The sequence below is a fragment of the Panthera onca genome, chromosome C1 (genome assembly GCF_046562875.1).
Source record: "Panthera onca isolate mPanOnc1 chromosome C1, mPanOnc1 haplotype 2, whole genome shotgun sequence".
NCBI classification, from domain to species: Eukaryota; Metazoa; Chordata; class Mammalia; order Carnivora; family Felidae; genus Panthera; species Panthera onca.
Genome location: NC_138346.1, coordinates 83,014,839 through 83,038,590, shown reverse-complemented (window position 1 = coordinate 83,038,590; position 23,752 = coordinate 83,014,839). Strand labels below are relative to the sequence as shown.

The 23,752-nt window shown below is 37.1% G+C and overlaps 1 long non-coding RNA gene and 1 pseudogene across 1 annotated transcript; one reads left to right on the top strand and one right to left on the bottom strand.

The window, feature by feature from the left end:
* Window positions 1–13,926: 13,926 nt before the first annotated feature.
* LOC132670972 (large ribosomal subunit protein uL24 pseudogene) lies at window positions 13,927–14,449 on the top strand (annotated as a pseudogene).
* Window positions 14,450–15,247: 798 nt separating this feature from the next.
* LOC144617057 (uncharacterized) lies at window positions 15,248–20,833 on the bottom strand. The gene is made up of 3 exons (XR_013557062.1): window positions 19,799–20,833; window positions 19,201–19,416; window positions 15,248–15,959 (listed from the first exon to the last, which is right to left on the bottom strand). It is a non-coding gene; the product is annotated as an uncharacterized LOC144617057 (long non-coding RNA).
* Between the last annotated feature and the right edge of the window lie 2,919 nt (window positions 20,834–23,752).

Genomic DNA, 23,752 nt, shown 5'->3' with positions numbered 1-23,752 from the left:
CTTTGTTTTTTAACTTTCAATTCAGGAATGAGAAACCTAGTACCTGATATATGTGTTATGTAAGGCCAGTGAAGATAACACCGTTCTCAGGCTCTTATAAATCTTAAGCGAAATGCTGTAACTCAAGATATGGAGCCTAACCATCAAACAAATCTTCCAATTTAAGAGTCAATCATTTTGATAAAAGCACCAAATTTGGTGATGTTAAAAGAAAGTTACAATAAAAAGAGGAAAATGTGACAAAACAGCAGGGCACACTATATTCTAACTTGTCTCACTAGGGAATTAATGCGCTGTAATGTTTGATCATAATTTAGTTGTTAAGGGAAATGATCGTGTGACAAATGAGCATAACAGAAGTGTCGTAAGGACCATCTAGATAGTGAGGGGGTGTTTCATGCCTAAAAAGACAACATCCTATATTAATAGTGCCATGGTAGGAAGAGTATTTTTAATAATGTTTGTTTTTTATTATGAAAGTAATATTTTCCTGTGTCCACATAGTTGAGATATACTATATATAGAATTATATATGCATTATATATGTGTATGTATATACGTATATAGATAGATTTTTTTTGCCCTGCTTTCTTCATCTAACATTACATCTTACATTCTATTTTCTTGAGAAAGTGTTTTGAAAGTGTAATTAAGGGATCCTTTTTCTGCTACACATCCCTAGTCAAAAGGAAGGAAAAAGAATAGTAAAAACTGGGCAGCCAGCTGAACATGCCACAGTGCTAAAGCAAGACTTTTATTTATAAATTATTTTTAACCTCATTATTATTATTGATCATGTAAGCTTTCCATAGGGTGTATCATTAGGGTGTGGATTACTCTTTATGTTGCAGATAACAGAAAACCAAATTCAAACTGCCTTAAACAGTGCTTTAAGCAGCTTAAATCCAGAGGTAATTCTGACTTTAGGTAAGGCTGAATTTAGCAGCTTCATTGATTTTACCAATGAGCCAATTTGTCTCTATCTTTCCCACTTTATCTTACTCACTGCTGATTTGATTCTCCAGTTCCACATATTTGCCCCTTGTGGCCCCATCTACAACAGCTGCAAATGTGGTGTCTTCATATCATGCCAGCCAAGAAAAGAAAGACTCCAACAATCAAATACAAATTTTTTTTCAGGATCTTCTTGGTCCAGATTGGATCACACGGCTAACTCTGAACCAATCACAAGGGCCAGGATATCAGGAATGAGATACTGATAAGCCAAATAAGACCCAGTCCAGGGCTACAAATAGGATCAATCCCACCTACCACATCATTGACTAAGAATAGAAGAAGATAGGATGGTAATGAATACTGCAAGACAAAATAAAACAGAATGATAAAATAAGATGGTAAAAGATGTACTCTATACCAACCACCATGGTTGGCTCAGATCAGACCTTCCTTGATCCATAGTGTTAACAAAATAAAATGACAAATATGAAAAATTAATAGGTAATTCATAAACAACAAAGTTGGCTAAATTTATTTGGATTTCTTAGCCTACAGAAAGGAAATCCAAAATCTGATCCAAAAGACTCCATTAAAGTAGTCATAAAAAAATTATGATCTACATTATTTTCTCTTTCATAAGTTCTCCTAGATCGTCCCTTTAATGAATTCTTCTTGCTATGAGACTCACTGTCCAATCATGGAGTCAAGTTGGAATGTTCTATCACTTCACTGTGGTTTAGAATGGCAGAATTAGCCTGGCATCTTGCCTAAGCATTCTGTCACTCACAATAATAACAACTCTAACAAGGGCTAACTTCTATTGACTGCTTATTATGTGCCAGACAGTATGCTAAGAGCTTTGTGTGCATGCTTTCATTTAGGTCACACAATTCCATTGGGCGGTAAATATTATCATCTTCCTTTTAAAGATGAGGAAATGAATTGAGTTTCTTCTTCTCCAAGGTCACAGTCTCTAAGTAGTGCAGGATTCTTTCTACATGTCCAAATAATAAGCAACACAGTGACCCTATACTGAGCCAGTTACGGAGTTCTGAGATGGGGTATTTTTAAAAAATTTTAATGTTTATTTATTTTTGAGAGAGAGAGAGACAGAGCGTGAGCAGGGGAGGTGCAGACAGACAGAGGGAGACACAGAATCCGAAGCAGGCTCCAGACTCTGAGCTGTCAGCACAGAGCCCGATGCAGGGCTCAAACGCACAAACTGTGAGATCATGACCTGAGCTGAAGTTGGATGTTTAACCGACTGAGCCAACCAGGCGGCCCTGAAATGAGGTATTTTTAAAAAGAAGATTCTCACTTTTCCTGAGGACACTGATTGAGGATGTACTCATTGAGGATGGTTACCAACTCCTGTGCTCTTCAAGTACTCATTACAGCCATTCCAGAAGTATAAGCAGAATTGTACTCATGGATTATGTTAGTACTGGATTAATCTGGCCAAAGACTCTTTTAAAAACTATTGTTCAAATCTGTTTGTCTAATTTATAATAGGCACATAAACCCAATTGAGTTTTAAAGGTTTTTTTACATGCTAAATCTATAAATATTGATTCTATCTTTATAATTAAGCCCCTCTGTATCAGTAAGCAATTGTTCCATAACAAACCACCCCAATACTCAGTCGTAGAAAATAAGCTTTGATTCTTAGTCACATGTCTATGGGTTATTTGGAGTGTCTTTTCTTTAGACTGCACCAGAACTGCTTTGCTTCACTGGTCTCATTCAGAGGCCCACACTGAAGGAGCAGTGGTTACCTGCTATATATTCTTATCCTGGTGGAGGCAGAAGAGAAAGAGACCAAATCCTACTGTGGAAGCATATATCAAACCTTTGCTCACATTTCTAACATCCCATTGGTCAAGATAAGTCACATAGCCAAGATCAACATCAATGAAATAGGGAAATATGCTTCTTCCTTGGAGGTTTTTTTTAGAGGAAGAAACTAAATGTATTGAAAAACTTTTTTTAATGTTTATTTTTGAAGGAGAGAGAGACAGAGCGTGAGTGGGGAGTGACAGAGAGAGAGGGAGACACAGAATCCAAAGCAGGCTCCAGGCTCCAAGCTGTCAGCACAGAGCCTGACACAGGACTCGAACTCATGAGTTGTGAGGTCATGACCTGAGTTGAAGTCAGATGCCCAATCAACTGAGCCACCCAGGCGCCCCAGAAGAAACTAAATACTATTTGCCAAATAGTTGACTCTATCATAACTCAAATAAAGAACTAGAAGACGTTAGCATGTATTAAGCACATACCTGTTTATCCATCAATTTAGAAAAGATTGTGAAGTAGGTATAATGTACTGATTTGGGGGCTACATGCTAGGATTGCAATAATGAACAATAGCCTAGTGGCAGAACAAATGTAATTTCCTTGTGAATCCTAATAGCAATCCTACTGGTAGATATGCTCTTTCCCATTTGATAGCTCAAGAAACTAAGGCATCAAGAGATCAAACAACTTGGTCAAAGTTGTACAGATAGCAAGTGGCAAAGGCAGATTATAAAAACTGAGAATAGGCCTAAATTCTTTCAACCTCACCAGTGTTGATTCTCAATAATAAATAAACTCTCATATGGCTTCAGAAGTGAATAACAAAAATGGACAACCCATCAGTTAGAGTTCAAGCAGGCAGGCAGAACCAAGGAATTCACTCTTACACACATTAGTCCATACGCAGCCATGGATGTCTGCCACCTTTAGGTCTGGTAATGAGCCCAAACATCAGCAGTTAGGAAGAGAAGGTAGACACAAAGGGACAACCAAAGACAAAGCAGAACCTGCTAGGAAAAACGGAAAGATCACCTAATCACTGACTTCTGTCCTGATAATTTAGGCAACTTGAGGGATAAGCCAACATCTCTTTACCATAGGGCTGCACATGCCCCTAGTCCGGGATTCTCAGAGGCTGAAGGAGTTTGATGGGAGCAGGGGGTGCCATGGGTCCAGTAGGTGTCCTTGCCACCAGCAGATCCATGACAACATGCACAAACTCCAACAGTACCCACCCTGCAGCAATCCTCAGAGCTGAGAAATGGGTACCCTTCAGTGCCAAATCCTGCACAAATTTCTCTTGTGGCAAATCCTAACCTGGAACCATATGGGAGGAGAATTTGGGGAAATTGACATGGTACAAAGACATCACACCATGTTAGTACTTTTACTATGAATTAACTAAAACTTGTATTTGACGTAGGAAAGTATGAAATAAAGTGATTTTTCCGAACTTTCAAGTGTCTAGAGTGGAAAATACTGAGAGATGTCAGAGAATTCATGTCCAGAAGCTTCTTCCCATGCAGTGACAGATCGTGAGTACTTTTTATTTATTTAACCCTGACATTTCATACTTACGGAGCCATAACACTTAGTTTTTCTCAGCATAATGTCACTCTGATATATACTATTTTGGTTGGAAGAATTCAAACCAGTGTAAGCAGAAAAGAAGGAATTTGTTGGCTTACATATCTGGAAATTTAAGGATGGCTCTCACTTCAGGAATGGCTAGGTACAGGGGTGCAAATAGTTATCATTAAAGTTTATTTAGCATCTCTCAACCATGCTAGTCCCTACTTCTCTTTGATTATAAGGCACATGTTTTCCTACTCCAGACTATCTTCACATGTCAGAAAACATAAGTGCCAGTATTTCCAAGTGTGCATCTTTAAATCTTGAGATGCAAAAAATAAATAAGCCCTTTCTTTCACCACACACACACACACACACACACACACACACACACACAAAGTTGCCTTGTCTGGGTCAAGACAAAACGGTGAGACACCATGAGTGGACAGGCTTGGGTCTCCTGCCCACTCCTGCAGCAGAATCTGCAAGACACGGAGACTGTCCTTTCTCCCAAAATCTGTAGGATGAGGGAGAAGCCAGTCCTCAAATAACACAGAGGTTCTGGTCAGATTAAAATGATTGATATTTAATGCAAATGTACCTTAAATCAAATAATTGTAGAGTCTGCATTGGTAGCAAAGGAAGATGTTGAAGTTTATGCTATTATTCTTTTCCTTTTTCTAGAAAGCATGACAGTGACGTAAAGAAGCACCTGATAACAGACGGAGTGTAGAAAAAAAAAAGGCAGCACATATTGGCAATAGAACCAAATGCAGTTTTCTATAGATAGCACTGGCCTGCTGCTATCTCAATTTAAAATACATTCAAAAAGTTGCCACCAGATGAACTTTATGGCCAGCTTTAGCTTTGAAGGAATTAAAAAAAAATCAAATGTCCAACAGATATCCTGTAATGGTTTGCCTTTGCTTAGGATGTTTTATTATCAAATAATCATGTATGCAGCTGTTACCCATTGGTCATTCACAGTTCATAGTTTCTAATACCAAAAAAGAAAAGAATCCATAAGAATGGAGAGACTTCCTGATAATGAAGAATGACCTCTAATTGTAATGGATTTACTTTCAGGTAAATTGGTTAAAAGCTAATTTTTATAGCATGACTTAGAATTATTATTTTTCTTACTGGTTTTGTTTCAGACAAAATGTAATGCATAGGTAATAACACTGAAATTGGTTCACAACTAAAAGCACTAAAGGATTATCCATTCCCTCATTCTTTCATTCTGTATTGACAGCCCACTGTATTGTCATGCACTGAACTAAGCACTAAGGATACCAAAAAGAATAAGACATGTCCTTGCCCTGGAGAAGCTTCTAGTGTAGTGTAGCGGAGGAAAGCTCAAGAAACAGACAGTGCTGCAAACCTCTTATGTCCAGACAGCTTATGACAGCACAGAGGAGCAAACAATGAATTTTGCCTGGGGATGTCAGAGAAGGCCTTTTAGATCAAGGTCTTGATGGGAAAATAGTAATTTTCTAATCAGAGGCCCTAGAAAATGATATTCCAGGAAGAAAAGGCAGCACCCACTGTTACAGGACTTTGTGAATTAATCGTGTCAATGGCCGGACAGGGAACAGTGGGAAGGAATGCCCAGGAAACTAACAGGGTGAGACCAGACAGAATGGGACAGGAATTGATGTCATGCCAAGCAATTTGAAAAGGTAACTCTGGAAGCAGGACAAGGGAGAGAGACTGATTATTCTGGGGCTTTGAAGAGGGTACAGAGAAGGTTGATATGGGGCCGAAATTGAGACTGGAAATTAGTAGCAATAAATTGAATGATGGAGCTAAGGAAGAGGGAGGAATCAAAATACCTCTCCTGTATCCAGTTTAGGACACTAGCTGGATGGAGATACCATTAAAGATATTAGGGGAAACAGAAAAACAAAACAAAACAGATATGGGGATAGAGGGCAGGGCTGGGATGGAGTAGGAAAGAGAATGGAGCTCATGATTGCCTATGAGCCCAGACATTAATTGCATGCATAACATAAAACAACCTGTTTCACCCATAACATGTTATTCTTTTATATATTTTGATTAATGCCCCCACTTAAATGTATTCATTCTGTCAAAATACTTGTTATTAAGTAATAGTTTGCACCATGTTATCTGTTTCTGTATTTCCAATATTATAAGAGGGGTATAATATTCTGAGTAGCAGTACAGAAATCTCATGTTATGTTTAGTATTCCAGCTTTATGAGAATATTATAGGTTTTTGGGAAAAAACTCTGTCTCCATGTGACTGCATAATATTTTGAGACAAAAACCATTTTTCTGACCTCAACTTGTGATCTCTTCAAAGCCAAGAACTGATACAGTTCATATTTCCTAACCTTCACTTTTCCTGTGGAGATATTTTCATTTCTAGGAGTATTAACAAAGCTAAATCTATGCAAATGGTGTCTCCTGGTTTAGTTCACAAAACTCGTACTACAGACTCTGACAGCTTAGGAGTAAACCATCCACCAGAAACAATAATAGCACCAGTTGTTGAATATACATTGCATTTTTCAATGATGTTCTAAGAAACTTGCTTTACTACTGTATTATAAAACTTCTACAGTGATCCTAGCTAAGGTATTAAAATGAATTACAAGAAAGGTGGCTGAGTTTTTTCCCATCAGATGTCAGGGTGGGGGTTTGGGTGTCTAGTCTTGTTTCACACTGAGTCTTTTTCATTTACTTTTCTTAATGCATTCAAAAGTTGTTAAAGTTTCTTATATAAAAATATGATTGATTGTTACAGTGACAGTAATTGCATTTTAGCAAAAGTAACCATTATAGTAATTTTCTTCAAGGAAGAGAAATCTAACTAACTAAAGTAGCTAGTTACTTCCTCATACATTAACTTTGAAATTTTTTAACATAAAAATACTTGATAAGGGAAGTACAAATTGAAGAACATAAAATGGCACGCAATATTTATAAAACTAATTCCATTTGATGGTTTACAATTTTATGTAGCTGTTAATCACAAATTATGTGAAACGAAATGAAGGGGGAGACTACAATTTCTAAACAAGTTGGTCAATTAAAGTAAGGCCTCAACAGAAACCTTTTAAAAATGACTCTCAGATATCTCTTATGTTCACTTCTAAACTACAGAAAGTAATCATTTGTTTGTAACCAAGAAGATGTATTCATAGCATGCCCTGAGAAGATTGAATCAAATGAATACATGGAGATACTACAATTACAAAGAAAAAGGAAAAGACAACAATTATACATGTGCATTGACAGGATAATGCTGCATATAGTAACAACTCATACATGTTAAATCACAAATGAAACAGCATCAGCATTGAATTTCATGTATTCCATTGCACACCTGAATACTAATTAGCAACTAAAATAGGAAATGTGTGGTACTGCATGTATTGATAAGATCTCAGTTCTGTATTCTTCAGACACCAGCGATCTAACAGGAATTGCATACTAAGAAAAAACTACTTTAGCATTTTTACAGTTTCCTTTCTAAACTTTTTTCTTCCTTATTATTGAAAGCAATATACTAATTCCAAAATCAATCAAAGGTAACTGAAATGTTGGCTAAATCTGGAAATGCATTTTCTAATATTTATTGTTAACGATGTACAGACAGTAACTGCCAGGAGGAGTACAAAGCAGAAGCCTCAAATTCAGGATGCAAATAGATGAACAGTATTCAAGGTAACCTAAATCAATGGAGTCAACTCAAATTTTTCATTTTTAAGGGGCCACAGAGGACACTGGTACTTTGTTTCTGCCCCTCCTTAGCCCTGTTTTGAAATGGCCCCTGTAACTGCAAAAGAAAGATTTATTTTGAAGGCCGAGACAGAGGAAAAGGAGTTTAAACTTCATGACTTTTCCCTGGCTGCCTCTATTCATCTCTCTCCCCATTTCCATCCCTTTGCTCGCCTCTATATTTAAATTGGCCCTTGCACTACCATTTGATTTATCCTGGAGTTACTCTTATAGAAGAAAATTTCAGTCACAAAGCCATATTTCTTTGAGTGAATACTTTCCTTTATTTTTCCACTATCCCCCATAGATTACATATCCTCTCCCATTTGTTTGTGCCATTTTGCCCATCAATAGCATCTATAATACAAGTTAGTTTTTGTTATGTATGGCAAGGAATGCAGTGGGGGAAAATGCAGCAGATGTGTGTGTGTGTGTGTGTGTGTGTGTGTGTACATGCTTGCCTGCACGTGTGCATGTGTGTCTGTTTGATTTTAGGTTGTATTCTAAAATAAGGATTCAGTATAAAATTGATGATAGTAGTCTTTCAGCAAAATCCTATTTCCTTGAAGCTTGGCTGGCGTTTCATTTACTAACAGAACACAAACATAAAAGGTAATTACAAAATAATTACACTAGCAGACATCAAAATAAAATGTTTCGGAGAAAAGGACCTGATAAATATCTGCTCAGAAAGTCGCAGGGACCGTATCAATTAGGATGCTTCTAGTTATAAACAACAGAACACCCAACCCAAACTTGCATAAACAATAAAGAGAATTTATTGGCTCATGTAACTAACAGTCCAGAGGATGGGAGAGACTCAGGTGCAAATGACCAAAGCTACAGATGATTTGGCTGCAGTTAGTTGTCTCAGTTCTTCCCTTCTTTGATTATTGGTTCTGTCCTGAGACTAATTTCTTTCCAGGTTGCACAATTTTAGCTCACAGCAACCAGGGTCACCTTCTTTCCCACTCACATCTCCCAAGAGGGAGTGTGTTCTTCCCCACCCAGAAAATGAAAGTCCTGAGCCTTATTCTGATTGATCCAATTTGGGCCACTCTTGAATCATCTGTAGTAGCAGGAAGGCAAGATGTATTAGTTTAAACCAACAAAGGCATATGTTTAGCACAAGCTGACATAACTCCATAGTTTTTTTTACATATTGAAATGCTTCTAAACCAGATGATAAGTAGCCCATGCTCTGTGTCCCCCTACATGTTCCTCACTGCACAGCAATCTATCCTGGAATCCTCCTGACCTACCTTTATCCAGCAACTAAAAGTTAACATCTACAAAGGAAGGATCCATTTGGTCCCTGCTCCGGCAATGCAGCAGGCATCTCTTCTGTTTAGATGGATCAACCCTGATGTGAAACATTTTGACTATAACCTCAGCCTATAGCTGAGGGCATTATCAACCCCACTATATTAGTTTCCTAGGGCTTCCATGACAAAGTACCACAAAGTGAGTGCCTTAGAACAAAAACTCATTCTCTTATATTTCTGGAATCAAGGTGTTGGCTGAGCCATGCTCCCTCCAGAGTCTATAGGGAAGGATCTCTCCTTGCCTCTTGTAACTTCTGGTAGTTGCCGGTCATCCTTGGTGCTCCTTGGTTTATGGTAACATAATTCCAATCTTGGCCCTCATCTTCCCATGATGATCGTCCATGTGTCCATGTCTAAATGTCCCTCTTCTTATAAGGATGCCAGTCACTGGATGAAGGCCCACCTCAATCCAGCATGACTTCATCTTAACTTGATTGTATTAACAAAGACCCTATTTCCAAGTAAGGACACATTCACAGGTTCCAAGTGAACATGAATTTTGGGGGGACACTATTCAACACAGTACACTCTTCTAAGCGGGATGGCTGTTATGTGATGGGAAAGTGGCAAAGTGATACTGGGGAAGTTCCTACAATGTCCACTAGATGCTGGGCCCTCTGGGCCTCAACTCTCTTCATTTACCTGTTATAATCAACAGCTGCATAGTTGACCAGGCATTTCAGATTTTATTTGCATCTTCTGAGCTGGATCCTAGTCTGTTAACCTCATTTTTAACTCTAAGGCTTAAGTCCATGGATTTCAAAAAGTAGTTTGGGGAAGGGGTCTGACAGAGAGTCCTTAAATATATATGCCAGTCCAAGCATTATCAGTAGAGTGACTAAGCAATATATTTCAGCTAAGCAAGTACTATTGTTTTTCAAATATACATAGCTGTGATTAATTAAATAAAAATCCATTTAAAATCTTCCTGTATTTATAACGCCTCTTTGTCATTATGTATGTTCTCTATCAACAGATAATAAAGGACAACTATCATTGCAAGTTAGCACACTAGCCTCTATTAGAAGGGCCATGCGTAAACTGGGATACAAGTCTGTCTGCTGTCACAAAGGCCAAAAGAACAATAGCTCAAAGAAATAGCCATTGATTTCTTTCTCATATAAGAGCTGGAGTACAAGCAGTCGAGGGGTCATATGGCAGGTCTTCAGTCTTGAGGACCTAGGCACTTTCTACACTGTCATTCTGCCATTCTCAAGACAGGGCTTTCATCCCCAGTCTAAAATGGCTTTTGTAGCCCTTGCTAGTGTGGCTGGATTCTACTTACGTATCATTGGCCAGATCCTAAAATATATGGCCAAACATGGCAGTAAGAGTAGCTGGGAAATGTAGTCTTTATCTAGCCAGCCATGTGCTCAGCTAAATGTTGAGAATTCTAATACTAAAGAAAGAAGGAGCAAATCGATATTAGGGGAGAGTTAGCCCTCCTTAACAAGAGCTACATGCTTGTGGGAGAAAATAATGGATATTTGCAAGTGATATGTATATTCCTAATAGATTATTAAGTTTGTTCTAAGATAATTTTCAAGATAAGTGTACACATCCTTAACATTATAATTTTGTGATGTTTTCTTTAGCCTCTACCTCATCTTACTAACTGTACTTACATAGTTGGACTAAATATGTTCATTAGATGTCTATGGTAAGAAGGTTTTAAAGTCATAAGGAGAATGGTTGTAAATATTGGAGTCAACAAGAAACGTATGGAAGGGGGAAAATGACAATTTCCAGAGTGACTATTTTGCTTGCATGAGACTTTTAACCCCCTGTATCTGGTAACAAGTTATCCAATTACAACTAATAGGAAGAAAAGTTAAGCTAGGGTATCAATATTGAAGACATAAACTATCTGCACAGTGCACAGCCAACCAAGATCTTGTTTACTTAAAACCTGGTACCCAGTTTAAAAGCAGATTCTTCTTAAATAGGAAAAGGCAAGTCAAGGTCTTTATAAATATTGAACAACAAATTTGGGCAGAACTTTGCCAAAACAAAACAAACAAAACAATAATGCCCCCCTCCCAAAAAAAAAGGAAGGGGAAAAAAGGTGAATGACTTTTTTTTAAAAAAAGAATTAACATTGGAGATTGGGAGTATACTATTCAAGTTACAATTGTTCAAAGGTCTTCCGATGCTGAAATTCTCACAATTCTTTGACTTTTTGCAGTCTTATTATAAACTTTTTTATGGAGACACGGGTACTGAATGGCCTCAGTGTGTCCTTTGGATCCATTTCCCATCCCTCCCCACCTGATCTGTACCCTAAGCGGCTGATTTGTATGGAACACATCACTAGACTTGCTTGCCCTTTAGTTTTTGCTGAAACTTGCTAATGAGAGGCTCCAACAGGATATCAGACAATGGAAGGACATTGAATTTGGGTATTTATTCCCCTACTTCTCTCCAAGCCACATTACAGGTTGGCAGTGCCTGTGGTCCTTCACTGAAGACCACAGCCCCTGTCAGCTTGTCCTGTCCTATAATTACAACCATAGTTGCCTTGCCTATTCCCTGGACCTACAGAATCTAGCCTGGCCCTTCCTATTGATTTAACCCTGCTTATAATTTTATAAATAGTTCATTAATTATATTCTCCTAAATTGCTCTTTTTGGGTGAGCCATCTGTTCTTATGATCCTGAGTGATACAATAAAGAAGAAATGACTCATTCATCAAAAACTAGTCCTACTAATCCAGTGGCTAATGGGCCTGTCTCAATTTTGAAATTCTCTCCTTTCTACAAATCCATGCTCTCTCCTTCCTAAATTTGGATCAAGGCTCACCTCTTTCACGAACCATTTCTAAACTAACCACATGGCTTTTCTTCTTAAAAACACTGGCTATCACTTCCCAGCTCTGCCTATTACTCCACTTACCTACATTTGACACATTTATAAGCCATTTCTAAATTTACCGATGCTAGCTCTATACTATTTTTTTAGAGGTTTTAGTGTCTCCAATGTGGAAATGACTTTGTCTACTTTCTGTACAAATTCTGAACATTTCTAGAGTTCTATGCTTCTTAAGCAACAGATACGCAATATTTGTTACGTCTGGGAAGCAAATACCCCACTTTCTTAGGGTTTGAATTGGGAAGTAAGGTGAATATAAATTTCCTCAAAATGTACTCCTCTACAACTTTCACTGTGAGCAACAAATCAGACAGTTTCTCCTCATCTCCAGCACCTCTTAATGCAAGAGGGACCCAGGATTTAGTCTCTTGTGTGTGTATCCATCCTCTTTCCCTGGTAGTTCCCAGCCAGTCTCATGACTTTGTAGGTCTAGTGAACCTTTCTACTTTTAAGTCTAGTAGACATTTTTAATCTCAAAATTAACATATCCAAATCCAAACTTTGGATCGCCATCTTCACCCCAACTCCAAATAATTGTTCATGTTCCAGTCTTGTTCTCTCAGAAACTCCAGTTTCTTGGGCCCAAAACTTTGGAGCCATCTTTTACTCACCTCTTTTTTTCCCACACCTTACAAAAATCCTTCAAAAAGTTATGTCAGCCCTATATGCAAAATATATCCAGATTCCAGTCACTTCTCACCACTTCCTTTGCTGCCTACTATTCTGGTCCAGGCCATTACAATTCACTAAAGAAGCCTCGTCACTGGTTTCCCCAGCCTAGGCCCTCATCCATCTAATAGTCTTCTCTTAGTAGGGCAGCCTGAGTGCTTCTTTTTTAAATATTAGTCACATCATGTCATTTCTCTGTTCAAACCCCCTCTCATGGCTCCACTTTTATTCAGAGTGACACCCAAAGTTCTCACATGTAGCCTATAGGGTCCCACATGATTCAGCTTCTGCTGTCTGTCTAGGTACATGTGCTACTGCATTCCAGATACACTGGCCTCCCTGTTTCAGGATAACATACCTGCCACCCCCTCTTCCCTTAGGTATCCACAGAACTCACTCTCCCACCTCCTTCAAGTCTCTGCTCAAGCATTACCTGCTCAGGGTGCAGCCTGAGCTGCACCTCTCTCTGATATGACTTAAAACATGCCTCTTTAAACTTAAAACAACAACAACAACAACAGTAATAGAAAAGATGAAATCAAACATTCATTTAAAAGGGGGAAACTAGGAGCACTTGGGTAGCTCAGTCAGTTGAGCATCTGACTCTTGATTCTGGCTCATGTCATGATCTTATGGTTAGTAAGATGGAGCCCTGCATTGGGCTCTACTGCTTGGGATTCTCTCTCTCCCCTTCTCTCTGCCCCTCCCCTGCTTGCACTCTCTCTCACTCTCAAAATAAATAAAATAAACTTAAAAGAATTAAAAAAAATAAAAGAGGGTGCCTAATGCCTAACTAGGATTCCACATGTGTAAAATTATACATCCTAGCTTTTAAAAGAAAAACACTGACTAGGCCAGGCAAAAGGCTGAGCAGAGATTAGAAAGTCAGAACCATACACTTGAGCAGACCAAGAGATTATATTAGAGAAACTGCTCTAAAAACCATCTTCTTTTCTCTTTTATGGCCATTGCTGAAGCAACAGCAGCCAAAATGAAATTCAATCCCTTTGTGACTTCTAACCAGAGCAAGAACCATAAAAGACATTTCAATACACCTTCCCACAGTTGCAGGAAGATTGTGTCTTTCCCTCTTTCCAAAGAGCTGAGACAGAAGTACAATGTTCCATCCATGTCCATCTGAAAGGATGAAACAGTTCAGGTTGTATGAGGACATAACAAAGGTCAGCAAGTTGGCAAAGTAGTCCAAGTTTATAGAAAGAAATGTGTCATCTACATCAAACATGTGCAACAGAACCCAATGACACAACTGTCCAAGTGGGCAGCACCAGCCCTAAAAGGTGATCACCACTAGGCTAAAACAGGACAAACACAGCAAAAAGATCTTTGAATGTAAAGCGAAATCTTGTCAAGTGGGAGAGGAAAAGGGTAAATATAAGGCAAAACAGTTGAGAAGATGCAGAAATAAGGTAACCTTATATACAATCTTCATAATACCAACTGCTCAAATGAACAACAGTAACAACAACAACAACTCCCCAACCCTATTCCTGTGATCCACCAGCTGCCCCACACTCCTACTGCACAAAAGGATGGGAGATTGTTTCAAGTTCCTGCTTATTGATTTGATATCAATTAGCATCAGCAAACTGAGATAATCAAATAATTCCAGAAATAAAATTAGGGCCCTTAGTATTAAAAAATTCTCCTATCTTGGTCAATTAGAAAATAGGAGAAGAGTGCTTTCCTTTGCTCTTTTGTTGGTCAATGAAAAAACCTGGGATTGGTTCTGCCCCTTCTTCTCTGAGTCTTCTTTCTTTGAAAGAGGTACAATGTTTGAAAAGCCCTATGTTTTAAAATAATCCAGAGAAGAAAGCGAAAGAGTGTAAATGTCATAGTACACCCCAGACACAACGAAATGTTCTTGGGAAGCATTCACAAGTAAGTATCTGAAACTTTTCAAAATAAAAAACGAGGTTACGTGAATGACTTTTGAATATTGAAACTTCAAGTATGTTAACAAATCAGAAAGTCTATAAAACAAGACAACACCCTTTCTAACATCCCCTAAGGTCTCTATCATATAAACAGAGGTTCCAAAGGGGGCATTTACATAAGTAATCCACATTTGGAGCCAACACAAACCTCCTACTGATGAGAATATTCTAATTGTCAACATCTCTCAACGCAGTCCTTAAGATTTGAATACCTCACATTATTTGATTATAAGTTTCACTGGTTTTACACCAGAATTAATGTCTCAGAGAAAACTAAAATTTATATAAAACTTTAGGATTTTAAAAGCATTTTATAACTTGGCTTTATTAAAGAGAATTTTGTAGAAGAGAGGTAAAATGTTGAGATTCAACCATACCAGAAAGAAGGCAATGAAGTTGAATTTACTAGACCAAATCAGGATTTCAGTACCCACAGGTACATATGTACATGTTCACAATCTTTGGTTTTTCTCTTATACATCATTGGTGTTCATTGACATACTTCCCAATAGATATGTTTACATTTTTCCTAGTAGTTGGAAATATGGCACAACTTGTGAGGTTCTTCAAATGAGAAGATTCTTCAACACACCACATTGTATCTGACCGTGGCTAGCTCAGTACTAAGACTTGGGTGATAGCTGTGGCTCCTCAGAAACTAGCACTAAAAGGTGCTAATACCTTAGGAAGTGCTTAAAGAAGATGTAAAGTTGTCTCTATCTAATCTGAGGTTGAGAAATGTGTATAGAAAAAAGGCTAACAGAAATTCAACAACCAGATATCTGTGTCTCCTAGTAAAAGACAGTTGGACAAGTCCTCTAAAAGACAGCAAGTTATTATTCATAAGTTAAACATTTGGGGGCCCCTAGGTGGCTCAGTTGGTTGAGCATCTGATTCTCGGTTCTGGCTCAGGTCATGATCCCAGAGTCGTGGGACTGAGCGCCGTTGGGCTCTGTGCTAGGCTCTGAGCTGAACGTGGCGCCTGCTTCAGATTCATTCACTCTCTCCCCTCTCTCTCTCTCTCTCTTTCTCTTCCTCCTTCTGCCACTCTCCCCCACTTGCATGCTGTCTGTAAAATAAAAAATAAAATAAAGTCAAACATTTCTTCTCCATTTGCAAGAGAAAATTATATTCTTTCATCAAAATCTAGTATATGTTATTTTTAAAAATTATATGCCTATCATTGAATGGCTGAGTTCACCTACATATTTGAGCTAACATATCAAACAAAGAAAACAGGCTTGGCTGCAAAGTCAATGAAAGTCAAATAAAAAGCCAAACTAAACAGATGAGACACCATGCCCTGAAGATCAACAAAGAAGATCATTGTTAGGTGAGGAGGGTTTAACAACCAGCAAGGAGGATTTGCTGTGCCCATCATAAACACAAAGCAACTCATTTAAGCTACTTAAATATAAATCCCACTTCAGGACTGATGGGTAGTTGCTTGCATACACAACTGGATTTTTTCTTTATGATACTGTATTAGAGTTAAACTCCATGAGCCTTATATGAATATCTTAGAAGTATTTTTGAAATGTTTGGTAATAACAATAGTGGTAACAGATTGGTAGCTTTGTATCAGTAATTTTTAAAAATAGAGTGCTCTCGTGGCATGCCTGGGTGGGTCAGTCAGTTGAACATCCGACTTGATTTTGGTTCAGGTCATACTCCCAAGGTCATGGGATTGAGCCCTATGTCAGGCTCCATGCTGAGCGTGGAGCCTGCTTAAGATTCTCTCCCTCTCTGTCTCTCCCTCTGCCCATCCCTGCTCATGCGCACATGTCCTCACTTTCTCTAAAATAAATAAAAATTTAAAAATTTGTTTAAATAAATAAATAGATAAAATAAAATAGAGTGCTCTCTATAAATATAAGTGTGATGGCAATTATGATGACTAGGATTAAGATCATAATGAATTATTTGTTTTAAAACAATCATCATTCCAATACATCCCTTCTAAAATGATACTATAGTTTTTGAACACTGAGCATTACCTAGTCTGGTCTAGAGTACCCAAGAGTCCATAATGTATCTATATTTGTCCTTTCTGAGATTGTATCAGCACCCATTATGAATCTTCCTGCAAGGTATTATAATTATATACCTGGAAAACTCATGAAACTCAACTAGAAAAGCTATTTAGCAAAGTAGTGGGGCACAAAATTAATATACAAAATAAAAACAACAAACAGTATAAATATATAATGGAAGAAAGTACTCATTTTAAAAAGAAAAGAAGATTAAAGGCAGGGGAATAAACTTAAGAAGTGTTAAAATCCTACTGGAGGACACACAAGAAATTCTGTACAGAGTGAAGATGTATCTAGTTGGTACAGTTAACATTAAAAAATGTCAATTCTTTCTGAGTTCATTTATCATTTCAACAAGAGCACAAAAAGCAAAATATTGACAGTGAGTTTTTTGAAACTAGGCAAAGTGATCATGACGTTTTATGGAAAAATTATCAAAAATGGGAAGGAAAACTGGGGGAGGGAAAGGGCAATGAGGGGAAATTATCAAATGTCTTACAAAAACATAAGCATAAAACCTGAACACATCACAGTGGTATTAGTTCATCATTAGACAAACTGACCAATACAATATTAAACAAAGCCCAGGAATAATTCCAAATGCATACTACAATTCACCACATGAAAAAGATAGCATTTCAAATCAGTGGAGAAAAGATAAACACTTCGATAAATGGTGATAGAATATCTGAAGAAAAGATGTTGGACTCATACGTCATACCATACTCTAGCAAGGTAGCAGAACCAGGATAAATTTCAAACGAATTGAAGATATACATACAAAATAATGAAAGCATGTGAGTATTAGAAGAAAGCACAGGAAGTTCCTTTCTAACATTTCAGTGGAGAAGGTTTTTTCTGACTCAAACTCTAGAATCCATAAAATAAAATAAAATAAATTAAATTAAAATAAAATAAAATAAAATAAAATAAAATAAAATAAAATAAATTTAACAACATATGAAACTATAAACAAAGTCAAAAGATAAATGACACAATGAGAAACTTATGTCATAGACAAATACCAACCTCCCTAACATATGAAGAGCTACTAGAAACCAATAAAAGACTAATCACATACTAGAAAAATAGGAATACACATAAAGATATGTCACATGACATATATGTCATAGAAAAAATAGAAATGGCTTATAAACATAAACAGATGATCAAGTACACTGGTAATAAGAGAAATAAATGTTAAAACTACACTGATATGGTTTGGTAATGGTCTAAGAGCTTGATAACACATTTTGTTGTTTTTAGGAAGACAGCCCTCCTCATACATTAGGGAGAATTGAAAGTGGCACAACTCTGATGGAAAGACATTTTCAAGGTTTATTAAAACTGCACATACATCACACTTTCAGGAATTTATCCTGCAGATATACTTGCCCACATGTGAAATGACATTATGTGTAATGTTATCTAGGTCAGTATTGCTTGAAATATAAAACTGGAAACACCTCACATGCCCATCAATAGGAGACTAGTTAAAAAGTTCTTGAACATTTACAGAGTGAAGTACTTACACAGTGGTTTAAAAAACTGAGGAAGCTCTCTGGTATTGATCATTAAGATGTATATTTAAATGTGAAAAAAATGATATAAGCCAGTGTATATTATGTGCTATTTTTTATAAAAAGAGGAAGAATACAACTATATATTGATATTTTCTGGTCAATTCATAAAGAAATCTGTTAAGAATAATCTGTCAAGAATATATAAGAATTAATTATGGCTGTGTGTGTGTGTGTGGAAAAGAGAGCTGTGTAAACGGTGGACAGGACAAGAGGACAAGTTTTCACTATATGCCTTTTTACATTTTTTGAAAATTTTGCACTATGTGAATATATGACATTTTAGTGTGTGGGGTGGGGGGGGGGGGGGAAGACCGTGCTTGCCAGGAGGAGCTGTTCCTTTACAGCCCTAGTCACCAGCAAGTCACTTGCTGCTGGGGAGAGTGGGAAGTCAATTAAGACTAGCTTTTTCATTGCCAAAGAATCCTTTCTATTAAAAATTACACATGAAAGCCACACTTTGGAAAAAGAACCAAGAAAAATACTTTTTTGTTTTTTTACTTTTTTTGTTGTTTTTTTGAAGATAAAAGGAATTTGGCCCAAAACAGTGGGTCCTTCTTTAAGTCTCTTCTTTGTAACCCTTTTTAAGCACACACAAACACACCATTCAGCATTGTCCTTGTCATAGTACATTTGTCTGCTCTAACAAAATATCACAGATTGGGTGGCTTATAAACAACAGAAATTTATTTCTCACAGTTCTGGAGGATGGAAGTCTGAGCTCAGAGTGCCAGCAGGGTTGGTGAGGACCGTCTTCCATGTCTCAGACTTCCGATTGTATCCTCACATGCTGGAAGAAGCTAGGGAACTCTCTGGAACCTCTTGTAGGCTGAATTTTTCTCTACTTTTGTTGATTTTGCCATTAATCTTTGAAATCCCTCAATTTTGTCCACAAAATTGTTTTAGTACAAGTCTGTCAAATGAAAAGTAGAGTGGAAGGATTATCTTTCAAAATAAATTTTTGGGAATTTCTTTGAAGTTAAACCTCACCTTGTATTTGTCATCTCTGATTTTACACTTTGTTTTCAGACTAACATTTTATCAACTTTCAAGTCATTTCTCTCGCCATTCCAGGATATTAGCAAACCACTTAATTCAGCTCCCTGTGAGTCTGACAATATGCTCTGAATCTTTTATCCAGGACATCAATAAAGATATGAAGAAAATTATCCTCATAGCATGTTTCCACTAATTGTCACTTGATTCACCTCATCTAGAAACACAACCATGGCTAACTACTCTTTGTTGTAACTTTGTCAAAGTGTTTGATTATCCAGAAGTGATATAAACCAGACCTCACTGTTATAGTTGTTTGAAGGCTTCTTCTCCTCTTCTTGTAGATGCTGCAGATATCCCCAGGCCCAACCTGCCTGGATTGAAACTGATTCAATTTTGTCCAGAGGTTCACCAAAGAATACAACGTAGGATAATCATTACAACACTAGTGTGGTGAAAGAAAAGTAACTTCAATAGTCTAGAATCCCCTTTAGCCATTGAGAATTTATAAGACATTTTATGTCATAACTTGCCTTATATGGTAAAGATAATACAAAAGAGATATTGCTAGAATTAGAAGAACTATATTCAGTTTGTTCGTTTTTCTTTTTCTACCCCTAACTTTTTTTTTTTTAACTGTGTTTAATTTGGTTTCAGAACTAGATTTAGAATAAAGAGCAGATTGGTCATGGGGAATAATAATTCATGAGAAAGCAATATTAATACAATATAGTTACCAAAAACATTTCTTCTAAAAATAACCAGCTGAACGGCTCAGTTGGTTAAGCATCTAACTTGGGCTCAGATCATGATCTTATGGTTTCTGAGTTTGAGCCCCACATGGGGCTCTCTGCTGTCAGTCCGCTTTAGATCCTCTGTTTCCCTCTCTCTCTGACCCTCCCCCACTCACACACATACACTCGCTCTCTCTCAAAAATAAATAAACATTTACAAAATAAATTTAAAAAATTAAAAATAACAAACATAAGCAGACTATGACAATTGTAGAAGTTGGGTGATGGATACCCGAGAGTTCAATATAATATTCCTCTACTTTGGAATATTTCAAACACGTTCCATAACAAAATATTAAAATAAGTAGACATTAAAGTATATTCTTAGTCTCTTTTGCTATGGTGCATTTTATCAGATAGCCTCTAAATTACTCTTGGCCTCATCCCCCAAATTGGATCTATGTCCAGAGACAGAGATGAAAGTATAATTGAAGAAAATGTACTATTATTTTACCGTATTTATTTATTTTTTAAGTTTTTTTTTTAATGCTCATTTATTTTTGAGAGAGACAGAGTGTGAGCAGGTGAGGGGCAGGGAGAGAAGGAGACACAGAATCTGAAGCAGGCTCCAAGCACAGAGCCCCACACCGGGCTCAAACTCGCAAAATCAGAGATGACCTGAGCTGAAATTGGACGTTTAACCCACTGAGCCACCCAGGCGCCCCAATTTTACTGTATTTAATAATATGATTAGAAAAGTAGAGAGATAGCAAAATGATGGTATCCCTGAATGCTGGAAGAGAGGGCTACTGAGGTGGGTCGACGAACTTGTTTATATGTTTAGAGGGGACCTGGTGTGGATTAGACAAGGCGCTACAAGGAAATAAGGTTTTCAAGGAACTGTGGGTCTGGATGGTAAAAAAGAACATGAGAAAAGAAGGGAAAGAACAAACGTAGGAACAGCTGATAATGAAAAGCTGAACTCAGGCAATCTCTGCATATATCACATACCCAGAATAAAGGAAAGAAGGTTGATCATGGGATTTCTGTGGGTTCAATCCCAAAGACCTCACACAGGGTTAATACTCAGATGCCTACAAGAACGGTAGCTTTAGCCCAAAACTGATCCAGCCAGAAAAAGACCCTGCCTTCAAGGATAAAGTTTTCTAAAAAAAAAAAAAAAAAAAAAAAAAAAAGGTGGGGGCGCTTATCTGCCCTCTGCTTGAGGATGGAAGCAGTCTGAACTAGGAAGAAAGGCAGTGATTTTGATGGTTTGTACTCAAGGAGAGAGCATCAAATGAAAAGAACTGAGCTGGCTTAGGAGAGAAAGGTTACTGTTTTCAGGCTGTTCTGAGTTGATGAAGCAATGTACCCCAGTAACTCACCTCATCCATCTATAGCTTTTCCTGAAGCCCAAGAGGAAAGTAATATTAGTTGTGGGACTGAACAGATTCCGTGTACTGTATCTTGGTTGGATATAAGGGGAAAGGTGTGCTCCAGGGAGGTAAAAAGGGTATGACGCTGTAGAGAGATATTTGAAAGAAAAATCGCCCCTCTCCCCGCCTTGAGTCTTCAAGTGGTTGAGAAGTTAAGTTTTTTGCTCAAGATGAGGGGCAGAGAAAATCCAACTAAAGTTGCTTTCTGTTTGGGATCTGGAGTGGCATTTCATCAGCTATTTAGAACTTAATTGCAAAAGAATAAATAAATATTCCAAGCCCCTTATTCTCTTTATAAATGGCACTTTCTCACTTGTGTGCTATTCTTCATTTGCCTGCAAAGCAAATTAAGGCTTTCTACTAACTATTCACAAATACATAGCAGCTTTGTGGGCCCTGCTTTATTTATTGTTCTCATTTGTGATCCCAGGATTTATGTTGAGAGTATACTTATTAAACTAGCCAAAGATGCAAAGTTAGCTGGCATGCCTATTACTTAAGAAAACACATCTTCACAAATCAAATACCTTTAATTCGGGGAACAAATGCAGATTAAATCACCTAAGTAAAAGAAATAGATGTTAGAAATTTACATAAACATGGCAGAATATTATATACTAATCATGATATATCAAAAACAATAAAAACAATAAAATCTTTGTATTAACATTGACCAGGTCTTAACCAGAGTACTGTTTTCTAGAATAAAGCTTCATAGCATAGATGAAATGACAAGACAAGGATATTTTCTGATAGGGAGAAGTTCAACAAATATGCAAATATTTAAGAAGTGATAGGAGGAAAGCTTAAATGAAGTAGGGAAATGATCACTAATGTGAAGATGGTTTTTAATATTCCTCAGATATTTAGAAAGGAATCATAGACTGTGATCAATCATTCTATATTTGAGTAGAAGTCACGGAAACAACAGGCTGCAGAATAGAAACTTAGTATAATAAGGGATGAGTTCCTATCATAAAAAGTATGTGATATCTAATGAGCGAGCATTATGAAATCTCTCAAAATATATGTTTAAATTAGATGATAAATACTCTTGTATCTCACAGAGACTCTTAAAAGAGGAAGTTCAGAATTCTGTCTGTTTCTAGAATCTTGGGATTATCTAGAGATTCAAGAATTAATATCATACTTTAAGAACTGATTTAAGAGAATTTTAGAGAGTTCTGAAACCATTGACACACATCTAATTTTTATAAGTTGGTGTCGAGCAACTCTGAAGACTGTAGGTGTGGTAAAGAAGCATAATAATCTAAGAGTCAGACACATAAGGTATCAATCCTCAGTCTATTATTCACAGATTTTGATTCTTCATCTGAGTGTCCTCATTTGGAAAATGTAACACTTGACCTCCAACTTCAATAGCTATACAGATGACAAGATAATATATGTGAAAGCAGTTTAAGAATCATAGCGCTTTGTAGACATATATGCTTCTGTTAATTAGAATAAACAATAATATTAGAAACAAATCATTCCTATGTCTCTATGGTACACATTTGACTTTCTTAACCACAAATATGAGAACTTTCACTCCTTACATAACACTCTGTGAGGGAATCTATATCCAAGAATTAAAAAAGGGACTGAGGTTAACCATTTACTTTTGTTTGTTTTTAAAGTGGTTTTTTTTTTTCAAAGAGTATACATTCATACCATAAAGTTCACATAGTGTATTGCTCAAAGAATTTTAGTAAATAAATTCACTCGTGTAACCACCATCCAGGTCAAGATATGGAACATTACCAACATCCTACAATATTTTCTCATGTTCTATTCCAGTTAACCATCCTAAAGATAACTAATATTCTCACTTTCATCACTACAGACTCATTTTAACTGTTTTGGGAAGGTCACATAAATAAAACTAAGCAATAGGTACTCTTTCTGTCTGGCTTCTTTGGCTCAATGTCATTTCTGGGAGATTCGTCAATGTGGTTGCATGAAACAGTAGTCATTACTTTTATTGCTGTATACTACTTTACTTCAACAAAATCTCAAAACCAAAGGCACTTCTGGAATGGCAGAGTAAAGACTTCTGATTTTCTTCTATAAAAGCAATAAG